The sequence below is a fragment of the Carya illinoinensis genome, chromosome 7 (assembly GCF_018687715.1).
Source record: "Carya illinoinensis cultivar Pawnee chromosome 7, C.illinoinensisPawnee_v1, whole genome shotgun sequence".
NCBI classification, from domain to species: Eukaryota; Viridiplantae; Streptophyta; class Magnoliopsida; order Fagales; family Juglandaceae; genus Carya; species Carya illinoinensis.
The window spans coordinates 11,992,778-12,011,651 of NC_056758.1; positions in this window are offsets into that span (position 1 = coordinate 11,992,778).

Genomic DNA, 18,874 nt, shown 5'->3' on the forward strand with positions numbered 1-18,874 from the left:
AACCGAACTTTAGACCTATCGGTTCCGATCCCATAAATTGTGGATTGAAACCATTTGTGCAGTTCCAGGTTCTATAATTTTGAACTGGACCAGACCAAACTCCTATATATATATTTTTTAAAAGTATTTTTAATAATTTAATATATTATTTTATATAGTAATTGCTAATGATGTATTTTGCATGCCTTTAGGCCAGACTACTCAGGAGCTCAGTCTTCACTTACCTGCACACACAAAACTACTCCCAACCCCAACAGCCTGATGGCTCACCAAATGGAGCCTCTGATATTTAAGTCAGTTTCGTTTAGAGGGAAAATCTTTGATTATGGGAGTATCATTCAGCTTACCTTCCTTTGGTGCTCGAGGGGGACACTTATACCTGTCCACAAGGCAGCTCCATCCCCTGCCCCCTCTTGAGTGGCCTCTACCAGAGCCCCATAAATGCGACTTGGCCTGATGGGGGGAGAGGTCAAATCATACTGTCCCATTAAGGTGGTGTGCTGCTCCTTCCCTGATGGTAAAGGCGCTGAGCAACTCTTGGGTCCTAGCCCATTCGACCTGTCAGCTTGACCCGAGTCCTCCTTAGCTGGGGAGTGCATGTAGTTATGTGGCCTGGAGTTGGATGGGCCTAGGCTTGGCCTTGGGCAGGATGGGATCTCCACCTGGGTTGGGCTGAACTGCTAGGGGAGTTCCCCCGCCAATTCCTATCAAAAGACTTCAATGGGAACTCCAACAATTAATAGCTCCTCTGTTTCTGACATGACTTGGTCGGAATCATTTTCTCTTCCCTGTTGCTCGATCCACGAGGCCAGCGGTGATGGCCCCTCACATGGTCGAGTCCTCAATCGGGCAGATTGGCCGTTCATTTTCCTTTTGAGTAATATGCTCAGATAGCCTTCTTATTACACCCATCGTGATCCACATCGTTTTGTGTGCTCTGTGGTTTGAAACTACCCTCTCCACATTCCTTTTCTAACATTTCAAATTCATTAGGATCGAGCGACTACTCTGCCCCTACCGCCCAGGTTGGGTATCTATCACCTCCAGACCTTCTTCATTGCTCTACTGCTGCTTGAGACCTTGGCCTTTAGCCACACATTTTTTCATGGCTCCTAAAAAGTCTACCCAACCTACTTCGAAGGGCTCAAGAGAACATAAGGCCACTGGGTCTTCGAGTCAAGCCTGTTCTCCTTTTGAGACAGGGGGTGTCAGGGCTCTCGTAGATAACCGAAGGTTCATCTGGCACTTCGAGGTGATTCCTTTTTGACTTGGAGAACCCACGAAGAGAGTTTGGCCTTCCAGAACACACCATCCTTGAGGTTCTGCAGCCGAATGAATGAGTTGTGGACCCAGAGGGATATGCCTACAAAGTGGTGCTATTCCTTTCCATGTTTGGTGACTGTTTTAGGTTGCCCTTCTGCCTTCCGGTGAGCGATGTGCTGGACATGGTCGGCATGGCACCCGCCCAACTCCTCCCTAATGCTTGGAGAATCCTAGTAGGTTGCGATGTGATTTGGTGGTAGACCCTAGAAGAAGCTTGCAACACTTGGCCGATCTCACTGGCTGTGAGTTCTTTCTCACTCACTTAGTGTCGAAGAGGAGGGGTAACCTCTATGATTTTTTTCCTGCTTACCCCTTAGTTCGCCTCGAGCGAGAATATGATAGGAGGACCTTGGGCTCCAAACAATTCTTCTTCATTTCTATTCCCGGGTAGGAGTACCCACCTGGGTAGTTTGCGGGACAGAGTTATCCTGTTTTGGCGAATTGGGAGGTGGTACCTGAGGGGAAGCTCCCTAAGTTGCCAGCGATGCCAAAGGAGGCCCTTCGCATCAAGATTGTGTGGGAATGGGTTGTTGTCCACTCGAATGAAGTTTGGTCCAATGTGCTGTTGAGTGAAAGCCATTTGCAGCAATACCTTCCCATGCATCTGGCTTTATGCCTGGCTGGGTCTTCGATTCTGCTGGGGCCCATCGGTTGTCTGTCACGTTAGCGGTCAATCAGCCCTCCAATGGAAGCGAAAAGAAAGAAGCCACAGGAAAGCTCCCCGAACAAGCCAGATTCTGATGATGATGCTGCCCCCCAATTCCCTGGTCAATCATCCTAGGGGACTTCCACCCACTGGCCCCACCCGCGAAGTGGTGGGGGAGTGATCACTGCCCTCTTGCTTTCGAGGGTGTTGCTTCGTGCCCCACAGACGATTGGCGGGCCGACGTTTCCCTCACCAGGTCTCACTTCTCCCTCATCTTGTGCTATTGCCGGCGACCCGACCATGCTCTCCCCGGAAGGAAGGCGCCTGGCTGCCTTATTTTCCAACGCTTCCCAAAACTACTCATCTCGAAGTTAGCCTAGCTGGGGAGAGAAGCCCGAGGCGACCATTATGGGGCAGCCCATATTTGGCCATCCTTTTACTGGTCTTTTTGGCTCTCTCAGTCAGGTCTGGTCCTGAACTCAGATTTTCTTTTCCCATCGCTCTTTCGATACGTTCCTTATGATTTTACTAGGTGTTTGCTTGACAAGTCATTGGCCGACTGTTTATCCCAGTAGTGAGTGATCGCAGTCTCCCCTCAACCCACGGTCGACACAGGGCTCCCCGAGGGGCACACGGGTCTCATTCTGGCCTTGATGAAGCGGCTATGCGACGCGAAATTTGAGTTATGGGGGTCCCAAGAAGAATTCGTCTTGTGTTATCTTGATATGGTGCGCGAGTTAGAGGTACGAAAGACTCTGAAAGAGATGCTCTTTAGTAAGATAGAGAAGCTGGAGGAACTTTGAGTAGTGCATGCCTCTCTCTCCAAAAAGTATGATTCTATGGTGTCTTCCTATTCGTTTGTTGAGGACCAGTTCCTGAAGATCATCCTAGACTTCTTCAAGTGAGTGAAGACCATCAAGACCCTGAAGGCTGAGAGGGAAGAGCTGAGGTTGACGCTTTAGCAACAATGGTTAGAACTATTGGGAGTACGGGGGGTCAGGGATGAGACATGGTACCACGAGTTCCTTTCTGGTAAGGAGCTGCTAAGGGTATACCTATTGACAAACCCCCGATGTGAATTGCTTTTGCTAGACCCTGAGTTATCGGCTCCTGGCCCTGATGCTTTAGGGGCCAGGGCTTGGATAGGGTTGGACATGGTCCCTAGCACATTTACGGATGTGGCTCTAGCAACGGTCAGGACACCGACCCCACCAATTTGAAGGAGGAGCCATAAGTTGACCGGGGGGTGGGGGAACCCTTCGCTTCCCCCCCCCCCCCCTTTTTATTTGCATGTATATACGCATTGAACCTTTACTCTTGATATATTGGTGACTGTACAGCCTTAGTTTTGGGCTGATTTATTTAATTTGGTTATGTTTGTGGTGTACACACCTCCCCCGACTCATGCCCTGGGCTTTTCTCTTTACTTTTCTTCTTCTTCTTCTTCTCTTTCTTTCTTCTTTCCTTTTCTGTGCTTGTTGTTTTTTCTTGTTTGTTGTTTTTTTTGTGGCCGCGTTGGTAGCAAATGCCACATGTTCCTTTGTAGACAAATTAACCAATAAAGATACGCATCTTTCTTTTCCAAGGGGACCCTTCAAATTTTGCTCTTCCGTTGCCCTTGCAACCTTCCCGAAAGAATGAGTTTATGGCTAGCGTTTCTTCTATAGACTCAGAAGGGTTTTGACCAGGTAATCATTCACTATCCACTCGTTGGTCTTCCTGCCTTAATGTTGTGGATGTCGTTTCCCCACGCGTGCCACGGGATCTGTGCTGAAGGTTTCCGCGAGATTTGCATCTGATCTAATGGAGCCCTTTCAAAAGTTATGTTGTTCTTTATTACTGGGAGATGTTATAAAAAGATGGCATGTCCCCAACTTTGCTGGACAATTGTTCAATGGATTTCCTTGCCTTAGAACTCCTTATGCAGTTTAAGGTTCTTCCTTACATCCTAGTTGGCTCCTATTGGCAGGGCATCTTCTCCTACTCTAGGCCTTCATCACTCAGTGTAGATGGACTCTTTGGCTTGTTACTTCTCTCGAGGGTACACTCGTACCCTGCCGAGCTTGGCTTGGTTTTTCTTGTTATCCTCTCTCTTTCGTATCTCTTTGCATAATTTCTTGTTGTTGTGTCGTGATCTTTCAGTTGTAATGGTTTTGGCAGTTGATGAATAAAATTTTTTATGTCTTCCTGTTCAGTAGCATTTACTTTCGATGCTTTTACTTGCGATGCCCTCTGTTGCACAAGCATTTCATAGGCAACTATGCACGTTCTTTTTCTCTCGTCGCGGAGAGTGGATGATTATCCTGGCGATACCCTATTGGGCATTACTAAACTTCTGCTCTTGTTGACCCTCGAGGCTTTCTGTAGCATAATCGGCTTGTGATCTTGTGCATAAGGTCCCCATCTCACTGAATTATGCAGGATAGCTGAGGCCGTGATGGAAATTCCCTCGATGTGATGTTTTGCAAACTTAGCATATTTTCAATAAATGGCCAAGCAGTGCATAAGCCAAACCCCACCAAGTTCACTGCAAAATTCAATTCATAGGTGTATATATGTAAATTTAATCTTAACCATTACTGACCTGTCTTGCCGACTCGACATGGTGAGGCCCCAGGGCCTCTGTGGGCTTAACTGGTCTTTGGGCTGTCCGCGCTCCTCCGAGGGCGAAGTATGTTTATTCCCTCGGAGAACTTTTTCGCGTCAGGGAGCTTTCGTTCATTCTCTTAGGGGAGTCTTCGTTCATTCTCCTAGGGGAGCTTTCCTACGATAGGTGATTTCCTCAAGGGAGGTCCATTGTTTCCTCAAGGGAGTCTTTGTTCATTCCCTTATGGAAGCTTTCCTGCGTGAGGTGAATTCCTCAGGGGAGGTCCGTCGTTCCCTCAGAAGAGCCTTCGTTCATTCCCTTATGGGAGCTTTCTCACCCCCTAGAACATTCCAGCGCGAGGTGAGTGGCTTTGGGGGGGGGAGCCTTCATTCATTCCCTCATTGGAGCATTCTCGCGCAAGGTACATGGCCTCGGGGGAGGTTTATCATTCCCTCAGAGAAGCCTTCGTTCATTCCCTTATGGGAGCATTCCCGAGCGAGGTGTGTGGCCTCGGGGGAGATTCTGTGGTTGAGTTGGGTAGTCCAGGGACTATCCCACACCCCTCCGAATGAGAGGTAGGGACGCCTCAAACCACACCCTCCTCTTATAGCCCTTCAGGGACATAATCGTCCCTTTGCCCAATGCGATGGGATACTGTTCGGGCAGCCTTAAGGCTAGACCCATGCTCCTACAAGGGGGAGGTCGGGATTGCCTGGAGCCAATCCTGCCTATTAACCCATGAGCAAAAGGATTCCATTAGGGCAGTTTGTGACTAGACCCGCACCCATATGTTGAAATTGTGGGAAAGTGGAGCTAGGACCGGGTCGATGCCATGTCCACTCCTCGTCATGACGAAACAGGGTAATACTCGGGTAGCCTCAGGGCTAGACCCTCTCTCCTCCATAGGGGAGGAAGTCTAGCTGAGGTTAGTTCCACCTGTTGACCCATACGTGGAGGTAGTCTATTCAGGCAGTCCCCAACTAGACCCATTCCTGTTAGTTGATGCTCATGACGAGGGTCAATCCATGCTTCGGTTGTTAAGGATAGCAGTTCTCCACCGTGGGAGGGATCGAGCAGCCCTTTAGCATTATACTCATCCCTTTGGTACCCCACGGGGAGGCAAGTTGGAAAACCTAGGGGCCCCCTGCTTTTTGTTGCAACGGGGATGGGGTCAATTTCGAGGCCAAACTAGATCTCCTTCGCATAGGAGGTCGAGATGGCCCAGAGCCACCCTGCCTATTGACCCATACGAGGAGGGACTCCATTCGGACAGTTTGCAACTGGACCCACTCCCATCTGTTGACATCGCAGGGAAGGTAAGATTGGACCGAGCTGGTGCCGTGTCCACTCCTCGTCATAATGGAATTGGGTAATGTTAGGGCAGTCTCAAAGCTAGGCTCGCTCTCCTCCATAGGGGATGCAGTCTAACTAGGGTTAGTTCCGCCTGTTGACCCTTACGTGGAGGTAATCTGTTCAGACAGTCCATAATTGGACCCTTTTCTATTAGTCGACGCTCATGATGGGGGTCGCCTCACATGTCAGCTATCAAAGACAAGCCTCTCTCCGCCACGGGAGGTATCGAGCAGCCCTTTGGCATTACACCAGTCCCTTTGGCACACCACAGGGAGGTAAGTTGAAAGGCTTACGGGCCCCCAACTCTTTGCTGAGACGGGGATGGGGTCAATTTTGAGTTGCCTCGGGGCCAAACTCGCGCTCCTTTGTAGAGGAGGTCGGGATGGCCCGGAGCCACCCTGCCCGATGACCCATACGATTGGATCCACTCCCATCTATTAATATCGCAGGGAAGGTAAGTTTGGACTGGGCTAGTGTCACGACCACTACTCATCATGACAAAATAGGGTAATGTTCGCGTAGCCTTAGGGCTGGACCAGCTCTCCTTCGCAGGTGAGGCGGTCTAACAGGGGTTAGTTCCACCTATTGACCTGTACTTTGAGGTAGTTTCTTTAGTCAGTCTCTGACTAGACCAGCTCCCATTAGTCAACGCTCATGACAAGGGTTGCCTCACACGTTGACTATAGAAGACAAGCTACTCTCCACCATGGGAGGGATCGAGTAGCCCTTTGGTATTACACCCGTCCCTTTGGTACCCCACAGGGAGGTAAGTCAGAAGGCCTAGGGGCCCTCTGCTCTTTGTGGTGATGGGGATGGGGTAAATTTTAAGTTGCCTTGGGGCTAAACTTACGCTCCTTATCAGGAGAGGTCGGGAGGGCCTGGACCACTCTACCCATTGACCCATACGAGGAGGGACTCTGTTCGAGTAGTTTGCGACTGGATCCACTCCCCTCTATTGACATCGTGGGGAAGGGTTATCTGTATGAACATTGGGATTGAGTTCTCTAGGTCCCTGAAATAATCATGCATTTCTCATTAATGGAAGCTACATTGGCATTCGTGGGGTGAATAATAACAAGGAAATACAAATGCATGTTTTGGGCATTATCGGTAAAATAATCATAGATGTTCGGCGTTCTATGGGTGTTGAAATTCGTTCCCGCAAAAATCTCACAACCAATATGCCTCGGGGCAATTGCTGGCAACTACCACATAAAGGCCTTCCCATTGTGGTCCAAGCTTGCCTTCTTCCTTCACCGCTACCCCCGTCTTCTTTAAAACAAGGTCCCCTACCTTGAATGACCTAGGGCACACCCTCCAATTGAAACAATGCTCCACCCTCTTTCTGTATGCTGCCATCTTCATCTCTGCTTCTTCTTGAACGTCCCTTACCAAGTCGAGCTGCTCCTCCAAGCGTCGATCATTGGAGTGTTGCTCATAGTGGCACACTTGGTGAGTTGGGATGTTGACTTCCACTGGTGGCATGGCCTCGTGATTGTATGCCAAGGTGAATGGGGTCTCGCCGGTCGATGTCTTTACGATTGTCTGGTAGGCCCACAGGACGGCCGAGAGTTCCTTTGACAAAGCCCCTTTTTGGTCACTCGGCTTCTTCTTTAATATCCGCAGCAGGATTTTGTTAGTGGCCTCTACTTGACCATTCGACTGGGGGATGTCCTAATGACAAGTACCAAAACTTGATCCCCAGGTCCTAGCACCACTCTCGATAGTGATCTGAGTCAAATTGCCTTCTATTATCAGACACAATGCAAGAGGTCCTAGCACCACTCTCGATGCGCTTCCAAAGGAAGCAAATAATGTTATTGGTCATAATTGTTGCCAATGCTTCAGCCTCTACCCATTTGGTGAAGTAATCCATTGCCACCAACACAAATTTTACCCCAACTTTTCTTGAGGGAAGGGGGTCCCACTAGGTCAACTCCCCACTGTGTGAATGGCCAAGAAAAGTCTATCGGCGCCAGTTCTATTGGCAAGTGATGGATGATCTCCACATACTCTTGGCATTTCTTGCACGTCTGCACATACTCCTCAGCATCCCTCAGGGCATGCAACTAGTAGTACCTGGCTCATATTGCCTTTCCCGCTAGTATCATTCTCTTAGCATGATCTCCACAGATTTCCTCGTGTATCTCTGCCAAAACTTGCTAGGCTTGCTCATGTGAGATACATCTTAGTAGGGGGCGTTGTACCCCTTGCGGTATAGCACTCCATCGACTATAGTGAATCATGTCGCCTGATATCTCGTCTTCCTCGCCTTTTCCATGTTGTTAGGCACCTCATTGTTGTTAAGTACCGCCAGGTGTCTTGTGCCCATTCAGGCACACCCGGTTCTACTTCCAATTGCTCAATCCCTATAGTGGGCACTGGGGTAGTCCTTTGCCTGGGTGTAGTTTTTGCCAATTTGTTTGCCTTATCATTTTCCGCTTGTGGATTTTGCTGAATCTGGAAATATTGGAAGCAAGCGTGCTCAGCATGCACCATTGCCAGGTACTTTCTCAACTTCTCGCTCTTTGCCACGAAATCTCCTCTCACCTGGTGAATTACCACCTTGGAGTCTGCTTTGAATTATGCTTCCTCTTTGCCCAAGGATCTCACTATCGTCAAGACAAGGAGGAGCGCCTCATACTCCGCTTCATTGTTGGTGGTTTCGACTGTTAACTTGACAATATAGTCATGCTCCTTGCCCTCATTAATGACGATGTGCACCACCACTCGCCCTCTAGCTCTGAAAGAAGAGCCATCGACGAAAACTTGCCAGGGAAATTGTTTGACTTGGGTGTACCTGACATCCGCTCCTCTATATGATCGACTTATATAATAGACTGGCCTTTAGACCCCACCGTGCTCCCTCACCAAGGCTGAGGAAACCACTTGTGGAGAAACGGACAAGAATAGAGTCAATGTTTCTCCACACTAGGGTTAGCTGAGTAGCAAAGGGTTGGTCAGGTATTGTTTTAATGCATCGAATGATGTGTCACATTCCTCGTCCCAGTCGTGGGCCTTCCATAACACTCTGAAGAAAGGCAGGCACTTGTCTGTTGACTGCAATACGAATCGGTTAAGGGCTGCTAACCTGTCAGCCAGCTTCTGCACGTCGTTAATGCTCCGAGGGGAAGGCCTATCCAAATGGTGCTCACTTTTTCAGGATTGGCCTCAATTCCTCTTTCTAACACTAAGAACCCCAGGAATTTTCCTGAGCCTATTTAGAACGCGCACTTGGCTGGGTTTATGTTCATGACGTACCATCGCAGTACTGCAAAGGCTTCTTGAAGGTCCTCCAGGTGTTGAGCCGGGGTTTTACTTTTCACTAATAGGTCGTCTACGTATACTTTCATATTCCTTCCAATTTGGGCCTTAAACATTTGGTTGACCAGCCGCTAATAGTTAGCTCCTGCATGTACCTCAGCTATAAGGAAAAGACGTCGTTTATCACCAACAGGGGATTATACTGCTACACCGCCATGTAGTGACTTGCCGTCGAGTCTACAATGAGGTCGATGCAGGGGAGTGGGAAGCTATCCTTGGAGCATGCCTAGTTTAGATCCATGAAGTCCACACACATTCTCAACTGACCGTTGTGCTTTTTGACAAGTATTATGTTAAACAACCAGTTTGAGTAGCGCCTCTTGTATAAATCTTGCTGTCAGCAAGCAGTCTACTTCAAGTGCAATGGAGGCATTCTTCTCTATGCTGACGCTCTCGTGCTTCTGCATCACTCCTCTGGCTTTGGGGTCCACTTCTCCACATGTCTTCATAAGTCCATGCGAAGATGTCCCGATGTTCGACCAGTAACCGCTGCAACGCCTCTCTTATCTTGGCATCAATCCTTATTCTAACCCTAGCGGCCATGTTGACCCGGTCTGGGTTAAGCATAATTAGTTCCAAGGGCTCATTCGTCTCTGCCTCTCTTAACATGTACTTGTCTCTCGTGTTGTCCTCGGCAGGGGAGCACTCGGGGGCTGGCGATGGGGTCAGGAACACCTCCTTGCTTGACAAGGTGGCCTCAACCCCTCCTTCAATAGCTCCTGGCATGGTGCCCACTTCATTCTGCCAGGTGGTCATCCTGGTTTTCTGTCTAGACTTTCCCCTTGCAGATTCTTGGTCCTCACCTCCCTTCGCTATTCAGTCACACCTCTGAGCCCTCCAAGAGGGGCTCATGTCAGCGTGGGAAGGACACTTTCAACTGTAAAATTAGTCTGATCCTACAAACAATGCCAAATGTTAATGACGTGTTTCATATGCCTTTGGGCTAGAGTACTTGGGAGCTCGGGTCTTCACTAACTTGCACACACAAAACCACTCCCAACGCTAGCAGCCTAGTGGGTCGCTAGATGGGGCCTCCAATACTTAAGTCAGTTTCATTTAGAGGGAAAATATCTAAGTATGGGAGTATCGTTTAACTTACCTTCCTCTAGTGCTTGAGGGCGACACTTATACCTGTCCCCAAGGCAGCTCCATCCCCTGCCCTCCCTCTCGAGTGGCCTCTGCCAAAGCCCCATAAATGCAACTTAGCTTGAGAGGGGGAGAGGTCAAATCATACTATCCCTTTGAGGTGGCGTGTTGCTCCTTCCCTGATGGCAGAGGTGCTGAGCGCCTCTTAGGTCCTGGCCCACCCTACCTATCGGGTTGACTCGAGTCCTCCTGAGCTGGAGAGTGCCTATAGTTATGTGGCTCAAAGTTGGATGGGCCTAGGCTTGGCCTTGGGCCGGATGGCATCCCCACCTGAGTTGGGTCAAATTGTTAGGGGAAATTTTTTCCTAGCAATAATTATATAAGTTAATGATGTAATTATCATTTAATTTATTATCATTGACCATATAAAATATTTTTTTAATGAGTTAGTTACATAATCTGCATTAATAATTCACTTGCTTTTAATTTAATAATTTAAATAATTTTTTTATTAATTTACTTCAAAAAAAAAAAAAAATAATTAGACTAAACTAATAGCTATCGGTCCATTCTAGTCTCTATATGTTCAGTCTAGGGGGGGTTCTAATGGACTGATTTTCAACCCTATGCTCAATAGTTCAAGATGTCTTAGAGCACTAGCATTGGTTTCTTTATACGCATCTTCAAAATCACAACTTTTGAAGATTGATTTTACATATAAAGAAAAACCCCTATATTGGATTATGTATTTTTGAACCAAATAACAATAAAATATTTTTATTTTTTTCTTAAAATTATTATTTTTATATATTTTACAATTAACACAATGTGCTCAAAAATACAAATTCCATATATCTAAATATTACCAATTTTATATATCAAAATGACTACTTTTATCAATAAATATTAATATATACTAAAAAAAACATTTTGTATCATTAACTTAATATAAACTTAATATATCAAAATCATACTAATACAAATTTCACAAAATTGATTTTAATGAGTAGGAGAGAAAAAATAGTAAAATAATGTTTGAAGAGTAAATCGTGGTTCTTCATACTTGAATAAGCACTATTCATAGTTATATAAAATTTTGAAGATGCATAATCCAATGTAGACCAATTTAAAAGGATATTATGCAAATATGAAGATGAATATGAAGATAAATAAGCCATTACCAATGCTCTTAGCCTGTAAAACTTGTAACTTTTTTCCTGCAAGAGGCTACCCAAAAAAAAAGAGAAGAAATCCACACATTTTTTAAAAAAAAAAAAAAACATGCAAAAAAAATAAAAAAAAATAAAAAATGACCCTTTTCTTCAAAAGCAACGAGAGAGAGACGGGAAAAACCAAATTCTTTGCTTAAGGGGTGGTTGAGCTGAAATTAGTGGCTGTTGGTGGTGATTCTCAGCATTGGGGTACCTTCGGTGGTGAGCTTCATGGTGGCGTTGTCGTGAGAAGTGCAACGGGGTTGGGTGTGAGTTTTGATGAAGGAACCAAACATGCCAAAAAAAAAAAAACATTTTTGCTTAAAAGGTGGTTGAGCTGAAATCAGTGGGTAGTGGTGGTGGTTCTTGACGTTGGCGTTGCTTTGGTGGTGAGGTTCACAGTGGCATTGCTGTGAGAAATGCGACAGGGCTAAGCGTGAGTTTTGATGGAGGAACCGAAGGGCCAAAACAGTGGCCAATCAACTTGGTGATGCAGGTCACCGTGCGACAACCATGCTTGGGTCGGTGTGAATATGCAGTATGGTTTCAGAGAGAGAAGATGCAGAGCAAGGAAGATGAGGAGAAGATAAAAGACGGAGAGAAGATGCAAGGGAAATAAAAAGACTCCAAGGTGGGGAAAAAAAAAAAAAAAAACCTAAACCTTCCAACCCTCTGACACAGCTGCACCCAAAGACCAAAATGCCCTCGTCTAAACAAGCACAAAACACTAAAACAGAAGGATAGAGAAGACAAAAAATGCAAAATACAGACTACTCACATAGAGGATGACAAAAACACTGTTTACAGGTATATGCACTTATTATATAGGAATAGATATATAAGCCCTGTGAGGCAAACCAAATTGTTGATTCTCTTGCTAATTAATTTTTTTTTTAATATAAGTATTCTCTTGCTAATTATTGGAATATTTGAAATTATTGCATATATACCCAAAAACAGAGAATAAGTCAATGAACCAAAATGCCATGGCCATGACTATGCAATCTTTAATGTAATTTCATTGTTTGTCTTATTTCTTTGCCATATTTAGTGAATCAAATTGTAATTTCCTTGTTTGCCTTGGGTCAAGCTCACAGCCAGTTTGACAACTAGTACTCACTCCGCATAGCACACTATTTTCAATTCAAGTACCCATCAAACATTGACATTTGTAGATATCCAAATACCATCTTAAACCAGATAAAACCAACATCTTCAAATCAGTTATTTGTGTGTTGATTTCATCTAAGGCTACATCTTATTTGATGCATATTTTGAAAAAACTAACCAGGAAGAACGAGGGGAGTGAAAGCTCAAACCCAAATTTAAAACATTGAATTTTTTTTTCCCTCTCTATTACAAGGCCCTTATGCTTGTGCTTTATAATACAAAAACTTACCAAAGTTTCTTTTTAAAGAAATGAAAAAAAGGTATTATGCCCCCAAAAGAAACTATAAAATTTTTTCTAATTTTCTGTGCATGTGTGATTTTATCTGGGTTGTTGAGAATTTGACCTGAGATCAAGAGGCGGTGATTTTTGTAGTAGGTGACTGAGGTTGGCATCACATGAATGCAAAATATATGTAGTTATCTGTGTCATTTATGTTGGGATGGGCATGCTTGTGTGCAGAGACACTTCTATTATGCTGGTTGCTACTATAGTATTAATGTACATGCAGGGTAGAATCAAACACTACCAGTCGAGAAAAAACCAACCCAACATCTACCATGGATACAGGGGTAAACAAACAGAAAACTTATAGTGAGAAAATAAAATATGATTCATGAAGTTTTTATTCGATTTTTAGAATTTGGAGTTGGTTTATCGTATAAAAATAATTGGAAACAAACAACGTGGTTATTGAAAAATATGCATGCATGAACTCTAAAAAAAGTCCGTTAGAAGGAAGGAAAAAAACATTATAACCCGAGGAAGGAGACAATCCCAAAGAATGTTTCAACTTTTACAAATATCCATATTCCATTTAGTTTATGAAACACTAGCATGAATATGATGCTGTAACTTGGGGTTATCAGCTATTACTGGCATTAACATTGGAAGATCTGTTTCGTGTTGGATTAACATATGATGATGCTGTAAGTTGGGATTATCAGCTAAGCTCCGCTTGATAAGATGATGTCGGCAGTGAGACACCAAATGTTGTATTTACATAGGCCTTTCAGTTTTGGTCTTTGGGGGATTCAAACCTCCGACGAGCAAACTTGAAGTTCTGTTTACTTACAATCGGGCATTTTTTGTTGAAGACAAACAGCCTATCTATATGGTACCTAGTGTTCATATATTTATTTATGTAACATGTAGACCAGTTAGTTAGCTAGCTCTAGCTTTTACCACCGATCTTTTTATTGAACTAGTATTTTTTAAAAATATTAGATTTCTTTATTCACCTATGGTCTACAGCCAGTTTTTGCTTTTGCATTTGTTTTAAGATCCGTTCGTTGATCAAACATTTGTACAAAGCTGAAAGCCCGAGATGCATTCCCGATTCCGAAACGAACCTTGTCATTTTTCACATTGTCTTCATTCTCATGCCGCTACCTGCCTCATGCTCAGCGCCGTTAGCTCTGCGCACCGCCAATCTCTCCATTGTAGACGTCAAAACCCATGGTGAACCCCTCTCTGTCTCAATCTCTCTCCCTCTCTATAAATTTTGGTACTTTTATCTGTCTCAGCTTGTGTTTCAAGATAGTCTATTGGATTGGTAGGTTTTTTTTTCCCCTTTTGTTTCTGTTTCTCCATGTTGGCTTTGAGGAGTTATGGGTGGTTTCGTGATTCAAGCTTTGTCGTGATGAAGATTTTCTCTAGTATCTATTGGGTTGGTTTGATGGGTTTGTTTGATTTTCATTTCCCCCCCTAATTTATCTATCTTGCTATGAAGTTTTCACCGAGAAGATTTTCTGACTCTGTATACGATTGAAGTGCCAATTTGTCTCTGAAACTATGTCATGTGATTTCTTTGGAGAAATTGTGATTGAAGTGCCAATCTTCTCGGTGTCATGTGAACTATGTCACCAAGAAGATTTCTAGTGTTTAGATGCCCCTATATTCTTGGTGTCCTTTGAGGCCTTCCCTTCCTTGCTCGCTGCTTCCCTTTCCAAGCACCACTCCAGGCTGTAATGCCTCAGTGAAAAATCTCCTCCATGTAGCTGCCTTGTCCCACCTGAAATCTAACTATCACCTAGCCCTTTTCATCAATTGTAGCCACCCAAACCCCCATCTCGCAGCACCAGCCCATAAGGAAACCACTCAACACCTTTTGACACCTAAAAACTGTTGTGAATGGAGACAAGAATGGTGGGTCGTGCATTGCATGTGCTCACCGAATGCACCGAATTCAAAAGGTGCGGCTGCACCTTCTCTCAACTGTACCTTCTCATCGACGACGCCCCATCAGTATTATAAATAGAAATGTTGTGATGAGGTGAGAGTGTGTGTGCAAACAAGTGTAGAGAGAAAATAGGCAGTGTGTGCTGTGTGTAAAGTGGTGCAGAGAAGTGAGAATAGAGTGGTTGAGCAGAGAGAGTTTACAGAGAGAGGATTTTTGTAAAAGTTGTTTCATACTGAAGTTACAGCAGCTGTGGACTTAGGCAATTGCCGAACCACGTTAAATTTCATCTCTCCTTTTATTTAGAATCATCTCTGTCTCCGACAAGTCCCCAACAACTGGTATCAGAGCTCTGGTTCGAGCTATCTAAAAATTCAAGTTGGTTGAAATCAATTTTTGACAACTCCAGGGTGTTCCTCGCGTCGAGACAAATCCGTTGCCGCAAATGGAATCGAAAATGGAGGTCAGAGGAGCCCACACGTGCCCCGAGAAGATCAACGCATGCATCTACTACAACTCACGCGCCCCCACACACACTCGAGGTTGAAGACGACTGAACCTCACGTGTCCATGGACTCCTAACGCGCCCTAAAGGAGGAAGACACTTGAAAAACCACGCGCCCACACACGCCCTAGGAGGAACCCGCACATGTACCACACGCGCCCACTCACCGCCCACTCGCACTGCTGCCCCGCGTGTACTACATGCACCAGATGATCTGAGCCGAGCCATGTTCCTGAGCCGAGCCGTGTTCCTGAGCCGAGCCAACGTCATCCTGCCACTTGTCGCACTCTAGTTGACCGAAACTGTTTTGGCCTATTTAAACTCAATTTTGATCCAATTTTGACGATTTTGGACTCATTTCCAGCTAATTCGAGTGTTTTAGACGCAACCGTGATCTTTGTTTGTTCAAATTTGAACTCATTTGTAAAGTTATGGCTAGAGAAGAAGTTAAAGGTGCTGGTATCGAGAAATTTGACGGTATAGACTTTGCCTATTGGAGAATGCAGATAGAGGATTATCTCTATGGGAAGAAACTACATCTTCCACTCATAGGAAGAAAGCCAGATGACATGAGCAATGAAGATTGGAGTTTCCTTGATAGACAAGTGTTGGGAGTCATTCGACTAACACTATCAAGATCAGTTACACACAATGTGGGAAAGGAAAAGACCACAGCAGATTTGATGAAGGCTCTATCAGACATGTACGAGCAGCCATCAGCCAATAACAAAGTGCATTTGATGTACAAGCTATTCTACTTGAGAATGGCAGAAGGAACTCCAGTTATTTAGCATCTGAATGAGTTTAACACCATCATCAATCAATTAGCTTTAGTGGGGATTGAATTTGATGATGAAGTACGTGCACTAATTGCTCTGGCTCAATTGCCAAAAAGCTGGGATGCCATGAGAACAGCTGTTAGCAATTCTTATGGCAAAACAAAGATGAAGTATCAAGATATCCAGGACCATATTCTTAGCGAGGAAGTTCACAGAAAAGACACAGGTGAAGCATCAACTTCCAGTCTTGCCTTAAACCTCGAGACGAGAGGTAGAGGAGCTAGTAAAAGTTCAAATCGGGGCAGGTCAAAGTCCTGAAGAGGCAGAAGTAAATCTAGGTCCGGAAAACAAGTACAGTGCTGGAATTGTTGCAAGATTGGCCACTTCAGAAATAATTGCAAGGAAGCAGAGAAGAAGAATGAGCATGACTCTGCTAATGCCACAACAAAAGACCTCCAAGATGCCTTACTCCTTTCAGTCGACAACCAAATTGAATCTTGGGTGTTAGATTCAGGAGCCTCATTCTACACTACAGCACACCGAGAAATCATGCAGAATTATGTTACTGGTGATTTCGGGAAGGTGTGCTTAGCAGATGGTGAAGCGTTGGAAATTGAAGGCATGGGAGATGTACGAATCAATCTGCCCAATGGAAGTGCATGGTTGCTACAGAAGGTGAGACATGTTCCCAAGCTTATGAGGAACCTGATTTCTGTAGGACAACTTGATGCTGAGGGGCATTCGGTGGCACGTGGAAGATAACAAAGGAGCTATGGTAAAAACAGATACTCTATACATGACTTTAAGCATTAGAGATACTGTTGCAATTGCTGACGCAAATGCCAACCTATGGCATCAAAGGCTTGATCACATGAATGAGAAAGGAATGAAAGTACTATTATCCAAGGGGAAGTTACCAAAGTTGGAATCAACTGATTTTGACATGTGTGAAGGTTGCATTTTTGGGAAGCAGAAAAAAGTTAGTTTCTTGAAAAATGGCAGAACTCCAAAGTCTACAAAGTTGGAGTTGGTGCACATAGATTTGTGGGGGCATCCCCAGTCGCTTTTCTTAGAGGATCGCTGTACTATGTTTCCTTTATTGATGAGTCAAGCAGGAAAGTATGGGTTTATTTTTTGAAAAACAAATCTGACACATTTGACACTTTCAAGAAGTGGAGAGCCATGATTGAAAAGGAAACAGGCTTGAAGTTGAAATGTCTGAGGTCAGACAATGGCAGAGAGTACATCGATGGAGGGATCAAAGAATTTTGTGCTGCAAATGGGATTAGATTTTAGAAGACTATTCCCGGGACACCGCAGCAGAATCGCGTAGCTGAACGCATGAACAGAACTCTCAACGAACGTGCCATAAGCATGAGGCTAAATTCAGGATTGCCTGAATGTTTTTGGGCTGATGTAGTTAACACTGCAGCCTATTTGATTAACCGGGGACCTTCAATTCCCTTAAAGTTTGATCTACCAGAGGAAGTCTGGAGCGGAAAGAAGGTAAATCTTTCCCATTTGAAAGTTTTTGGCTGTGTATCATATGTTCACATAGATTCTACTAATCGTAACAAGTTAGAAGCCAAATCTAGAAAATATTTTTTCATTGGTTATGGTGATGAAGAATTTGGCTATCGATTTTGGGATGATAAAAATTGCAAAATTATCAGAAGTAGAAATGTGATATTCAATGAGCAGATTCTGTACAAAGCTAAGTCATAAGCTGAACCTGAGGAGCAGCCAAAGAAACCTGAGGTTGTTGACTTTGATGTTACTTGAGTCAACACTAATTAGAACGAGGATCAAGAGAATGATGATACACAGATCGAACAAAGTACACCACTCACTATTATTCGAAGATCTTCAAGGACGATCAGACCACCACAGCGGTTCTCACCATCTCTACACTACATCCTGCTAACAGATAGTGGTGAACTGGAAAGTTATGATGAAGCTCTACAAATTGAAGATTCGATCAAGTGGGAGAAAGCCATGCAAGATGAGATGGAGTCACTCATGTCAAATTAGACATGGGAGCTAACTAAGCTTCCAAAAGTCAAGAAGGCTTTGCACAACAAATGGGTGTACAGAATTAAGGAAGAGCACAATGGTAGCAAGCGCTACAAAGCCAGAATGGTCATGAAGGGGTTTCAACAAAAGGAAGGTGTCGACTACACATACAGTTGCGATACCATTTTATCCGATCTCTTCTAGATAGTGGACAGCTGATATTTGAGAAGATTCGAGGAACAGAGAACCCAGCAGACATGCTCACAAAAGTAGTTACTGCTGACAAACTGAAGCTGTGTGTAACTTCAGTTGGTCTCCGTACTTAAAGGCATGACTTGAAGTTGCTGTGATGGTTGCTATAAAGGTATGTAGACTCATTTGTCTCCAAGTGGGAAATTGTTGCGAATGGAGACAAGAATGGTGGGTCATGCATTGCATGTGCTCATTTAATGCACCGAAAGGCATCGAATGCACCAAATTCAAAAGGTGCGGCTGCAGCTTCTCTCAATTGCACCTTCTCATCGATGACTCCCCATCAGTATTATAAATAGAAGTGTTGTGATGAGGTAAGAGTGTGTGTACAGACAAGTGTAGAGAGAAAATAGGCAGTGTGTGCTGCGTGTAGAGTGCTCAGAGAAGTAAGAATAGAGTGGGTGAGCAAAGAGAGTTTACAGAGAAAGGATTTTTGTCAAAATTGTTT